Source organism: Nicotiana sylvestris, chromosome 5 (genome assembly GCF_000393655.2).
Source record: "Nicotiana sylvestris chromosome 5, ASM39365v2, whole genome shotgun sequence".
NCBI lineage: Eukaryota > Viridiplantae > Streptophyta > Magnoliopsida > Solanales > Solanaceae > Nicotiana > Nicotiana sylvestris.
In genome coordinates this window covers 135883083-135897860 of record NC_091061.1, presented here as the reverse complement: position 1 = coordinate 135897860, position 14778 = coordinate 135883083, and positions in this window count along the sequence as shown.

Here is a 14778-nt window from a genome sequence, read left to right as displayed (position 1 = left end):
GTTTGACACAAACGGGCCACCAGAAGATGTAGGAGGCCGGTATACATCTCAATTGGCCATGTGAGGCCATGGATTAGGTTGGGATTGAGGTGGATTTGGGTGGGGCGGCTAGGGTTCATGTGAGGCTGCAGAGAAAATTGAGAGAAGAGGGATTCAAGGGCGGTGTTTTGTGAGAAATGAATTAGGGTAAGGTGTCGTTTAGGTTTATTTTAGGAAGGGTAAACGGTGGCCGTTGATCTGAATAATCAACGGCCTAGATTAAAAGGGTAGGTGGGGAATCCGGGTTTGGGTTCGGGAAATTATGTTTAATTTGGGGTTAAGTTTAGGCTAAAATTGAAATACAATTGGGCTATTATTTAAATAGCCAAATTTCCCCTTTTTAAATTACAAAAAATAGTAAATAAATTTTTGAGAATAAATTGAAAGCACTAAAATGATTCACAACATGTAAATGACAATTTAAAAATATAGGGCTCAATTTTATGAATATAAAACACAATTAAATATTAAAAAGGCTAATATTGCAATTATATGCAATAAGCTTTAAAAAATAACAAATAAAATTGTAAAAATATGTAAAAATTACCTTAGACATCTTTTGGCATAAATATGAGAATACAATAAATGAATTATCAAAAATAATAATTTTGGAAATAATTGTTGAGATTTTACAGTTGAAAAAGGGAAATAGATTGATTTAAAAACCTTCAAAACTTATGAAAAAGTAATAAAACATTTGGATATGCTTATATATATGCTATTTTGAAGATATTTTGCAGATTAAAAAATATATAGGGAAAAATTGGGTATCAACAGCTGCCCCTCTTTACCCGTGAAGGATGAAAGAGTTATGGGGTAAAGATATGATGGCCAATTTTGACCGAGCGAAACGGTTTGAAGATGTTTAGGCCGCACCCTTGATTTTGAGCTGCCTACATATCCCTGGTTTTATAGGAATCAGGTCGTACGTAGTTCAGGGTCCGTTGGTGGAGTATGCCGATGGAGACTTTTTCAAGAACGGACGCAAGATCCAGGGCAGGGTGAGTGGACGGCTTGTGGGAATGGTTAAGGTTTGATATGTCTGCGGGAACTGGAGCGGGATTGCTCTTGCCGGGATGACCGTTGCTCGCCGGTTCACCTGCAATGAAACACTACAAGCGTATTCTGTTCATAAATTTAAACATGATGCAAATTCCCGTCGGACAATGAATGTTGTCTTTGGATGGTTAGGATGACGTCCTTAGACCATGACGTCCCGGGCCAAGAAGCATATGATAAAGGATTCGCAGACCATGAAATGATGCTCTCGGGCTATGAGGATGGTGCCTCCGAACCATGAAGCCTTTTAATAATGATATGCAAAAGATTGAAAGGGATCCTCAGGCCATGACATGGTGTTCTCAGGCTATGAAGATGGTGCCTTCCAACGATGACGCCTTCGGATGAGTTGGCGATATTTCAGCCCATGAAGTATGCAGTAGCATGATGCAGACAAAACAGAGCTTAGCCTTGCGATTTGAAGGGCAGAACTTAGCCTGTAAGGAAAGCGAAGTAAATAGTGCTTGGGATAGTGCTTAGTTTCGAAGAAGACGGGAGGTAGAGCTTAGCCTCGGAAGGCAAAATGATAGCCTTATGCAAGATGCAAATGCAGAGAGAGGTAGAGTTTAACATCAGGAGGCAGAACAGTAGCCTTATGTGGATTGGAAGGCAGAATAGTACATAAATGCAAATGTAAATAGAGACAACGTTTAGTCTCGGAAGGCAAAAATGTAGCCTTATGCAGAAATGCAAATGCAGATGGAGACAACATTTAGTCTCGGAAGGCAGAAAGGTATCCTTATGTAGAAATGCAAATACAGATAGAGACAACATTTAGTCTCGGAAGACAGAAAGGTAGCCTTATGCAGTAATGCAAATGCAGATGGAGACATCGTTTAGTCTCGAAAGGCAGAAAGGTAGCCTTATGCAGAAATGCAAATGCAGATGGAGGTAGAGCTTAACCTCGGAAGGCAGAATGGTAGCCTTATGCAAGAAGTAAAATACAAATGATATCATATTTTCTTAGCTGGTAGCAGATTGCAGCATTGTGATCACTGGAAGCATTGTGACTACGGAGCATTACTTGTGTACTGATAGCAAATGTTGGCAAGTGCAACGGTTCAGAGAGTCGTACTCATGGGCGTACAGTATGTCTAATGATTTTGCAATCCTAGTGCATGCATCCAAAGAAAAATCGTGAGTTTTGTAAGGCGGGAAGGTTAGTGTGTATCCCCGCTGGCGTTGCTTGACTTGCTCGGCTTTGATCTAGTGATACGGTATATATCATTGGGGTAGTGTTGCTAAACAAAGCAGTTTTGATAATAAACATGCACATGATTTTTTTTTTATTTTTTATTTTTTTTGTAAAAGTATGACACAAATGTATAATAAAAAATGGTTTTAGATGAACCGACGACTGTGATGTGGTTATAGACATTGCAACCTCTCTTGCTACAGAATTTTGAGGGTTTTCCTCAAAATTTTGCCCCAGTTTAATGGGTTGACGCTTTTGACTATTGCTTGCGACGATCGGTTGAAATTACTTCTGAATTTTGAGGGTCCTACTCAAAATTCTGCCCCAGTTTCTAATTGCAGGGGAAATGAATATTTTATTGAATTGTGACCGAACCCATAGGCCTGCCTACGTATCCCCTCTTAAACGGGAATCAGGTCAGGTGTAGTTCAATTTATATCATATAAGGCAAGCATAAAGATTACACATAGTAGCGCTTGACTACATCTGAATTAATCGGCTTTGGCCAGACTACTCTGTCCATTTCTGCAAGTATGAGGGATCCTCCTGTCAGAACTTAGTGAACCATGTATGAACCCTGACAGTTGGGAGAGAATTTCCCTTTGGCTTTATCTTTATGCGGAAAATTTTTCTTTAACACCAGTTGCCCCGGTGTGAATTGACTTGGCTTGACTCTTTTGTGGAAGGCTCTGGACATTCTGTTCTGATAAAGTTGACCATGGCAAACTGCATTCATTCTCTTTTCGTCTATAAGGGCTAGTTGTTCATGGCAAACTGCATTCATCCTAGTCGATGGCTACTAGGATAAACCTATGTCCATTGGAAGCGGCAAGCTCAATCGGTCCAATAACATCCATCCCCCAAGTGGCGAACGACCATGGTGAGCTTGTTGCATTAAGCTCATTTGGAGGTACCTTTATCATGTCTGCATGTATCTGATAGCGGTGGCATTTTCGGACATACTAGATGCAGTCTGTTTCCATAGTCATCCAAAAGTAACCAGCCCGAAGTATCTTCTTTGCTAAGACAAAACCGTTCATATTTGGACCATAGGTCCCAGCATGAATTTCCTCTAGTAGATTGGATGCTTCTTTTGTGTCGACACACCTTACTAATCCCAAATCGAGAGTCCTCCTATACAAGACTCCTCCGCTATTAAGGAAGTTGTTGGACAATATCCGAAGTGTGCGTTTCTGAGTATGATTTGCAAGCTGTGGGTACTCTCTTTTTGCAAAATATTCCTTGATATCATGAAACCAAGGGTTTTCGTCTGCTTCTTCTTTAACATGGGCACAGTAAGTTGGCTGATCATAGATCTTTATTGGAATGGGATCGATGAATTTTTTGTCTGGATATTGTATCATAGATGACAGGGTAGCCAATGCATCGACGAACTCATTCTTGACTCTAGGAACATGTTGGAACTCCGTCTTTGTGAACCTCTTTCTCAATTCCTGTACATGATGCACATACAGGAGTATCTTGGAGTTCTTGGTTGCCCATTCTTCTTGTACCTGATGTATAAGCAAGTCTGAATCTCCAATTATTAGAAGCTCTTGAACATTCATGTCAACGACCATTTTGAACCCTAGGATGCAGGTTTCATACTCGGCCATATTGTTGGTACACGAGAACATGAGTTTGGTAGACACCGGATAATACTGACCGGTTTCTGATACTAGGACTGCTCCTATGCCAACTCCCTTGAAATTTGCTGCCCCATTGAAAAACATTCTCTAACCGTCATAGGATTCTGCAATGTCTTCTCCTATGAATGATACCTCTTCACCAAGAAAATACTTTTTTAGGGGTTCGTATTCTCCATCCACAAGATTCTTAGCAAGGTGGTCTGCCAGTGCTTGTCCCTTGATCGCATTCTGAGTTACATAAACAATGTCAAACTCACTTAACAGGATTTTCCACTTGGCTAGCTTGCCAGTGGGCATGGGCTTCTGAAAGATGTACTTCAAAGTATCCATCCTTGATATGAGATATGTAGTATAGGAACAAAAGTAATGCCTCAGCTTCTGAGCTACCCAGGTCAAAGCGCAACTGGTGCATTCCAATAAAGAATACAGGGCCTCGTACGGGGTGAACTTATTACTGAGGTAATAAATGGCCTACTCCTTCCTCCTCGTTTCATCATGCTGCAACAGAATGCAACCAAAAGAACCATCCAACACTGCAAGGTAGAGTAGTAAAGGTCTACCTAGCTCGGGCAGGACTAAGGCTGGTGGTGTTGACAGGTACTCCTTGATTCTGTTGAAGGCCCTTTGGCAGTCATCGGTCCATTTGGTAGCGGCGTCCTTCTTCAACATCTTAAAGATCGGCTCACAAATAACTGTAGACTATGCTATGAATCGACTGATGTAGTTGAACCTTCCCAAGAAACGCATCACATCCTTCTTGTTCTTTGGCGGTGGTAGTTCTTGAATGGATTTGACTTTTGATGGATCCAGTTCTTTTCCTCAGTGACTCGCAATAAACCCAAGTAATCTTCCAGCAGGAATCCCAAATGCGCACTTTGTGGGGTTCAGTTTCAGGTTGTACCTCCACAGTCTATTGAAGAACTTCCTAAGATCTTCCATGTGATCAGTGGCCTTCTTGGACTTGATAATAACATCATCTACATATACCTATATCTCCTTGTGTATCATATCATGGAAAATGGTAGTCATGGCCCTCATATAGGTGGACCCTACATTCTTCAAGCCGAACGACATCATCTTGTAACAGTACATTCCCCACGGTGTAATGAAAGCCATTTTCTCAGCATCTTCTTCATCCATCCGGATCTGATGATAATTAGTGAAACAATATACAAATGAATGCAGTTCATACTTGGCGCAATTGTCAATCAGAATGTGTATATTTGGCAAAGGGAAGTCCTCTTTCTGACTGGACCATTGAGATCCTGGTAGTCGACACAGACTCTGACCTTCCCATCCTTATTTGGCACCAACACGATGTTTACTAACCATGTTGGGTATTCTACTACCTTGAGAACCTTAGCTTTGACCTGCTTGGTAACTTATTCCTTAATTTTCAAACTCATATCAGGCTTGAACTTTTTGAGCTTTTGTTTTACCGGTGGACATGTCGGATCTGTAGGCAGTTTGTGAGCCATAATAGACGTACTCAGACAAGTCATGTAATCATATGGCCAGGTGAATATGTCCTCATATTCCTTTAGAAATTCTGTGTATTCTTTCTTTTATGATGGCGATGGGTGAACGCTAATTGATGTTTCCTTGATGTTTTCTATATCTCCCAGGTTAAAGTTCGGACTCGTCCAGGTTGGAGTTAGGCCTATTTTCAAAATTCTCAACTTCTTTGACAATCTCGTCAGGTATGTCATCCTCATCTGAATCTTTGTCCGTTTATTACGTTGTCTCATTGCATGACACACTCATTGGTTCATCAAGATAAGTAATAGTAATGTTGTATAATTAATGTAATGAGAGAAGATAAGAAAACTCAAAATGCTTTGATAAATTGCATACCTATTTTTAACATTGAAGATCATATTGCGGGAATTGAAAATGCGAAAAGAAAATCATTTAGTAAATAAAAATGGTGCATGATGCTTGTTTTAGCCTTGCTACCTCGAGGCTCGTCGGGCTCTGGTTGTCCCGATGGTATAAGTGTTGAGGCGTTCCCCTCTGCTCGCAGCCTACATGGAAGGTCCTTCCTCTCCCTCCTCCTCGAGAACAACACAACAATCCATGTCATTGTCTTTTAGGAACAAATTCTTTACCACTGCAAGTGCTTCTTCTTTATCTGACCCATAAATAATGTCAGCCTGTAGGAAAGTCTGCTCCAGATGCGGTATTGGCTGCTCCAGTGGACAGTAAGGACTGCACCATGGTGAAGACCAGTTGTTGAATTCTTCCCAGGTGTAATCATATCCCAGACCGAAAGTAGTGTCATGCTTCTTGAGTTTTATGGGCTTAGAGATTCCCTGGAGGTTCTTGCCGAGCCCTTTGCCGGGCTCATACCTGCTCCAATTCAATATGCTCTCGATTTCGTTATCCTACCACTTGTCTTTATCTATAGCATTGACCCGTTTAATGTGGTAGTAAGTCTCTCCACCCAGCTTCCTTCTTCCCTCGATTGCCGGAATGGTCTGGCGACTATATATAGGGTTGCTACCGTCGCCGTGAATGATCACTTCCTAGTGATTCCATTCAAATTTTATTGCCTGATGTAGCGTTGATGCTATGGCCCCAACGGCATGAATCTAGGGCCATCCCAGTAGTAAATTGTAAGATGTTGGCACATCTATCACCTGGAAATCGACGTCGAACCATGTTGGTCCCATTTGCAAACATAGAACAATCTCACAAATGGTGGACCTCTGAGAACCATCGAAGGCTTTCACATTGATAGTTCCATCTTTTATCTCGTGTAGTCCTTTACCCAACTTCTTTAGTGTTACCAGCGGACAAATATTGAGACTGGAAACTCCATCGATCAGGATTCTGGTGATGAAATAGTCTTCGCATTGCACAGTGATGTGCAGTGCCTTGTTGTGCCCTAACCCTTTAGGTGGCAGCTCGTCCTCATGAAAGGTGATTTTATGGCTTTCCAACAATTGTCTTACCATGTTAGCCATTTACCCGCCAGTGATGTTTCTTGGTACGTATGCTTCACTCAGCACCTTTAACAGAGCATTCTTGTGTGCCTCGGAGTTTTGCAGCAAGGAGAGGATGGAGATTTGTGCTGGCGTCTTATTTAACTGGTCGATGACCGAATACTCCTTGGCCTGTATTTTCCTCCAAAGGTCGTCTGGACCTGTCTCAATGATGGGTGGCCGGTTGGAGGCTTGCTTGCTTGACTCAGCTAGATGTTCAGTGTATAGAATCTAAGAGTTCTCGTCATACCCTGCGCTGCAATAGTCTCTTCAAACCTGACCTTGCCTTTCCTTCTCGCTTCGGCTGTATAGTCCTAAGGTACAACCTTTGTATGGAACGATGTCATGGTCGACATTGCCACTGGGATCGGTGTGGATATCCTCACCCCGAACGGAGCATGTTCCTTGGGTGGCAAAACTGCAACCTCAAATGGTGCAACTGCATTGCCGGAGACATGAATTCGACCTTAATTGGTGCTGGTGTCTTTGCAGATGATGTTGCTTCAAACTCAATGGGCAGAAACATATTTACCTCAGTGTCCTCAGATGGTTGAATCCTGACTATTATGGGATTGAGAGTAACTATTGCCTTCTTTGGGTCATCGCCTTCTACGATCAACCCGATTGATCCCTCAGGATCCCAGTCATCTTCTATTTCAATCATGTGGATACCTCCACCCTTATGGTCTGGCAGAGGGTTGTTGCGGACATTTGAATGGGGTTCCTTTGCCCCAATAATGTTGTTATCAATCAAGGACTGTATCTTGTCCTTCAAGGAGCGGCACTCATCGATGATGTGCCCTTTCACACTAGAGTGGTATGCACAGGATTTGTGTCACGACCCAAACCGATGGGCCGCGATGGGCACCTGATACCTTACTCAACCGAGTACCAATGTAACATATCTTTCTTATTACATTATCATATACACATGACATACGGGCCTAATAGGGTAACCTGATCTTTTATAAACTCAAAACATAGACCGACAAGGCCGTACAATCTTTCACGTACAAGACATATGTCTACAAGCCTCTAAGAGTACATAAATGTCAGGATAGATTCCCGCCAAACCAAAAAATACATGTCTAAATCATACTAACCAAATAAGCAACTCCGAAGCAAATGGAGCGCACCAACATCTTCCGCTGAGCTGATAGCCTACTTGGAGGGCTCTCGAGCTATCTATCGGGACCTGCAGGCATGAAATGCAGCATCCCCAAGCAAAAGGGATGTTAGTACAAATAATGTACCGAGTATGTAAGGCACATAAATAAGTACATAAAAGACATGGAAGAAATATAGAGTACATGGCTCAACCTGTAAGTCTGAATAACTTTGTAAATCATAAATTACTTTTAGTTTCATGCATATCCGTATGAATGTCATGTCATGTATAGGTACATGTTTCACAACATTATCAGCCTCTGAGGGTATCCCATCATATCATATCGGCCACTGTGGGCAAAATCATCATCGTATACCAGCTGATCAGGTGGTGATATGTATATAATGCCATAACCATTCCCATATCCCATATACATATACATACATAAATATATATACACATATATAATGCCGTTTGAGAACATACATATATATATATATATATATGCATATATAACGGATTTTGAATCATATTTCAGCTATTGTGGGCAACATCATCATCATATACCAGCTGATCAAGTGGTGGTACGTATATAACGCCGTAATATTTTCCCATATCCCTTATACATATATTTACATATATACGTGTATATAACGCCATCTGGTCATGGGTTAATGCACATGAATGCAATGCATGAAAAGTACGTCAATAAAATCATTCAGAATGTCATAAGACCATTTTTCCTCTAAGTAATATCATAATGTAAACTTTTTTCAACTTTCATATTTTTCTGAGACCCATGAAAAAATGATAAAATATTATGGCACGTGAAAATTCAAGAACATAGATATCTCTAATACTTCTATGAATAGAGTCATTAGTGGAATTTGTGCATTTGCACGATTCGTTCGTATCGTATGGATCATGCCAAAAGAAAGAAGGAATAGCCTTAACATACATGTTATATCAATCTTAAGTGAGATTCCAGTCATAGTCAAAGACTTTGAGATTAACTTGGCACGCATCTTATTTTGTTCTAATGGATGACGAGAAAGTTAGTCTTGAAAGTGGGGTTATTACATGACTAATAACCTTTATTGGAAAATGAAGACTATGGAAAAGAAACAGGTTATACTTGTACCTTTTTTCAACACTTAAACGCAAGCAATGAGGCTTGCCAACTAAAATCCTAATCCATGAAAAAGTCTTTTGTTTATAAAAGAAATTTAAAAAGGGACTTCTTCATATTGTTTGGAATTTTGTTGGTGCATAGTTTGAGTTATATTGAATTTAAGCTATTTCCAATTTCAGCTACACTTGGTCTTGTGTCGTCCGTAACATCTTGAGATAAGCTTCCCTTTTTAGGCTTTAAATGGCCGGGCCCCACATGATAATGACTAAGCTACATACTACACGTAAATATGCCACCTTTCCTTCATAGTATAAGAGTCATAATGTGGTATTGAGGGGCTGCCACATTATAGTAGGGGGAAAGGATTACTATTATCCAAATATATCTCCAATTAATTCGGTAATGTCCCGTTACCCGGTAATTAATCAATTACCCATAAAATTGGGAATTATTCCCACTTACTTAAAATATTACTCACTTTTTGCATACCTTATACACCTGACTATTATAGTCATATGGTTTCATTGTACTAGTCCATAAATACTGTGTATTTTAGCTCGGGCTATATTTTACCCCAAAATGCCAAACTTGGACAAAAATTCATTTTTTCTTGCTTCCCTTCTTACCTTCACGAATTTATTCATCCCTTACAATCTTTATAATCTCCAAATAATATTTTCCTTGGACTGATATCGATTAACTTACAACAAATTTCAACGCACAATACTACAGGGTGCAACATCGTCGTAACTTAATACTGCAGAGCGTGATATCACCGTAATATTTTATTGTAGGATGTAACACCATCGTGATATTTTACTGCAGAGCATAGCAAGGCCGTAATATAATACTGTGGGATGTAATATTGACATAATATTGCAGGGCGTAACATCATTCCCCCCATTGGAACATTCGTCCTCGAATGTTGTCTGATGCTCTTAGCATTTTTGTAACTTATAGCTCTTGTGAATACCTTAATACTCTTCTGGCCATTTAAGCAGTTGCTCTGTGAATAAATCCAAAGTCTAGGGTATTCCCCCCTTATGTCTTTTTTCTCATATCATGACCTGTGGTCGAAATCTTCCTAATTTTGCAACTTCTGTTACCTCCTGTCATGCAGCATGTATGACCCTAGCTTTGTAGGTGCACTTATGCGATTCATCTTTCCTTTTTTCCTTTTACCTTTTAGTCAACCTATCGGACTTACCTTGTATATACAAGGCTTAATAAGATGCCTCTCTAGGCCTCTATAGGTATACTGAAGTCTTTTGCTCGATACTTTGTAAAACTTGCGAATATGGCCTAATATCATGTCATACTTTGTAACTTATATCTGACCATTGTTGATTCGCCTCAAGGTTGATCTATAAACCTTTACTTGACGACTTGAAACTTCTTACATAATACATTACCGCTAGGGCTTACGCTGTATTGAGGAATATTCGAAGTGATTCCCATAATCGTATTTCATAGTGTGATTCACCTTATGCGGGTATCCTAATTTCGTGCCGCCAGCGAAATCTTTTCTCCTTCTCTTTTTTTTTTAAATCTTCATTCAATCGAAGGCCCCAAACATCATCCTATATCTGTCACAATTTTACCCTTATTTTATTACCAGGTCAGCATTTCATTCCTTCTAAATGCTATTAATCTTAGACTTCTTTGAGTTCATTAAGGCTATAGTGAGTTTTTTATAACATAGAGAAACTATCTGCTCTTCTTGTTTTCATGGGCTTAATCCAAAGACTTATCCATTCTCGTCACCTTTTCACTTGCCTTTCCTCATACTTACTCATGTTTCTTTAAAACTTTGTCGCTCTACCATACGTTAGGTTGCGACCTATACATATCCATTTATGAACATTCCTTCAACTTGCTTGACCATAGATTTTCTTTTGTTATTCTGGAACGTCAAGCAAGACATCACATCGTCTCTAACTTTTCTTTATTCTTTTAACTAGATCTCTCAGTTCTTAGAAACCATAGGCTAGAAGACATGTCGCCGGCGATGCTGCTATCATTCCCGCATGCTTATAACCTTCTATCCGAAGTATGGACTATTTATAACATTCTGCATTTGAGTATCTCGTACGTTGTTCACTTTTACCTTACTTACTTAAAATCTCATATCATATCTTTTATCTCCTTCATTACCTCCCTTCCACCTAGATGTAATTCACATCCATAACTTGAAGCTCTACTATAATACTCGCACCTCTGCTACATACACAATCCGGTGGGAATTTCGTAATAACTTCTTATGAGGCTGGTAATTCTTTTAACTGTCTTCCTTGTAGAGCCATTATAGATTATGGTTGTTGTGTTATTCTCTTGAACATCTGATATTAAGAGTGATTCAGTCATGTTCTCTAGCACAACCTCTATAATTTTTCTAGGTCCAATAATCAGACTCCTGATTTACTTAGGTGATGTAATTCTTTAGTTTCTTCTTCCTTATGATCAGCCTTTATGTAGGCTTAAGCTATCTTCCGACCTGTGGCTCATGGTATCAGTTATTACCTTAGCCTTTCATTGGAGTTATGAAATATCCATGATACAATCTTCTAACAATTCAATCCTTTGTCTATGCCCTGGGCTTAATTCTTTCTTTTAACTTATACCGGAGTCTTCTATGGCTGTATGATTATCAACAAATATGCTGCCTGGATAATGCTCCAAAATCTTGAGTGTATCCATAACGTACTAACTCTGGATCATTGATCAAATAATTCTTTTGTTCCATCTTAGCTTTCTTTCAACGTAAGCTATTACTTTTCCTGGTCTTTCTGCCCCCTCGTTGTGTCCATACTTAGATTATCTTACTGCCCACACTTGCCAGAGTTTTTATACAACTCGTATGTTCTCAATTGTTACCTTTAACTTTTACTTCCCGTTCATTAGCCACGGTAGGTGCTACTTTCCTTTGGAATACATACAATGTTGTTGCGAGATTGTTGTTACACGATCATTTCCTCATTAGGTCGTTGTGCCTAGGTTGAAGCCTTCTTTCTTATCTCCTCAACTAGTCTTTCGTTGTAGTACATAGGGAGAACCCTTGACTCTTGTAAAGCTATGAACTTATTACAGACCTTTTTTATGTCCTTACTTGCCTATAATCATCTATAGTTACTTACTTCCATGACCTTGTGCTTGTATGGTTGCTTCTGAACTGATATTTTGACTGCCTTTCCCGTGGCACTTTCTTTTATCCCCGTAACACTCATACGGTACCTTTACCTACCCCGACTCTTGTTTGAATATATCTCAAGTATTATAATGATATTCTCCGAGGCTAAATTCTCCATGTTGGGTTCTACTATGTTTATCTTATATGATCTGATGACTCGTCTGTAACCTTCTGTTTAGCCATAACTGAGATATTCCTGACCAATTACTAACTACTTCTTGGCCCATTCTCATATAAATATTCCTCGTAATCTTTCTTGGGTTATATACTTCATTTTAACTTACATCTCGCACTGGCTCCTTATTTATTAATAACAGCTCGGGCAGGAACCTTTTCCTCCTCTCTTTGACGTCGTGCTTGCACAATATTCTTGAATCGTAGTGTATCTGTATGATTTGGATAAGTGCCATCTCATTCCTCTTTCATTTATCGCATTCTTCCTTTACCATTCCATAGTCACTAGAAGCACTTAATTCTGGCTTAATGCCACATTACTCCATATTCCCCCTTTAGGTGTGTACTAAAATCTGAAGCCACGAGGATCTACCTATAGATGTTTTAACTCTTCATCTTTGGCATTATTTCTTAATATCAATGATCCTTACTCGCCTTGCGTTAATTCTTCTGTACCAAGGATGACAAATTCCATTATTCGCGAGGGTGACACTTAGCATAACTGGCACATACAGTCTCTTAAGCATAACTTTTCTCACATTGCTTGCTCTAGGGAAACGTCTCCCTGAATGAATATTCTCTAAATTCATCGTGAATCTTCTTCTGTGGTCCATTCTATTACCGCCTGAACGAAATCTGAAATTCCCTTGATGCCAAGTATTTTCCAATAATTCAGTCCCTAATTCATATTTGGTTTATCTTGTTTACCAGTACATACTAATTTCTGTTACTCTGGGATTAACTCTCCCCTCTGGTTGTCACATTGGAGTCACGAACTTATATCTCGAAATAAGGATATAACCTTATGTCCTATACTCTTTCGTTGTCTTAAAGCCCATCACCTTTCATCTCTTCTTTCATTTGACTATAGATTCTGTAGCACTCTACCGTTTTTATCCATGTATCACACATTATTCATAATATTTCCTTATCTCTCTTCTCATTACTATGCTAATATTTATACATATCCCCTTTCTTGTGAAAACTTCAATACAATATTCTTTCGCTTTTACCTTCCCTTTGATCCACCCAATGGCTCTTTGGGTTGCTCAACACCCTCGCTTTACTAGGGATGAGAGCCACAATTAAGGTAATATTTATCCCATCTAGGCTTTCAGTTCCTATCTTCTAACTGCTAGTGTTCATATCTAATCGTAATATTCTAGGGTACACAATCTAGATGTCTCACAAAAAGATCTATTGGCACATTTGTAATACCCTTCGGAAATGCCAACAAATGAAAGTAATCCATTTACCAATTTGGGTTACTCTAACCCCTGTCGGATCTTGATATCCCATCCTTCTCTTAACTATACCTATTAGCTCCCACAGGGCATAACTGAAATGGGTGTGACCAATTGTACATACCTCTGTTACTGTAGAATATAAATCAAAAAGCTTATGTTCATTTGCATCAATTATAAACGTTGTTAACCTTTATTAACTGGACACCTCATACCCTTCTTCATCTTGCTTCTTTTGCTTGTTGAAACTTGTATTTATCTTCTTAATCTCTCATTGTCTTTCACCATAAAGGTGGATAGGCATTCTTTCCTTAAGGCTCTTTTTCAAGAGGCTTACACCTTTCAATACGCACATGATCTGCTGAAGACCTTATATTTACTTATCGTAAGCATAATACAAAGTCGAGTTCCTCTAATTTAACACTTCCACAACTATATCTCTTATCGATCATCTTTCTGAACGTAGGCATCGTCTTATTACTAATAAAAATAGAAGTTCGGGACTTGAATTCTTATAAGTGATCTCTACCACACGATCTAGAGTAAGAAGAAAGAGTGACAGTCTTAAATGCCCTGTAGCCTCCTGCTTATAAGTGTGCTGCACAACACACCCATACACAAGACTCTACTAGACACGGCTTGTAGACTCCCTAAGATAGAACTGCTCTGATACCACTTTTGTCACGACCCAAATCAATGGGCCGCGACGGGCACCCGGTACCTTACTCAACCGAGTACCAACGTACATATCTTTCTTATTACATTATCACAAACATATGACATACGGGCCTAATAGGGCAACATGATCTTTTATAAACTCAAAACATAGACCGACAAGGCCGTACAATCTTTCACATACAAGACATATGTCTACAAGCCTCTAAGAGTACATAAATGTCATAAAGGTCGGGATAGAGTCTCGCGATACCAAATAATACACGTCTAAATCATACTAACCAAATAACCAACTCCGAAGCAAATTAAGCGCACCAACATCTTTCGCTGAG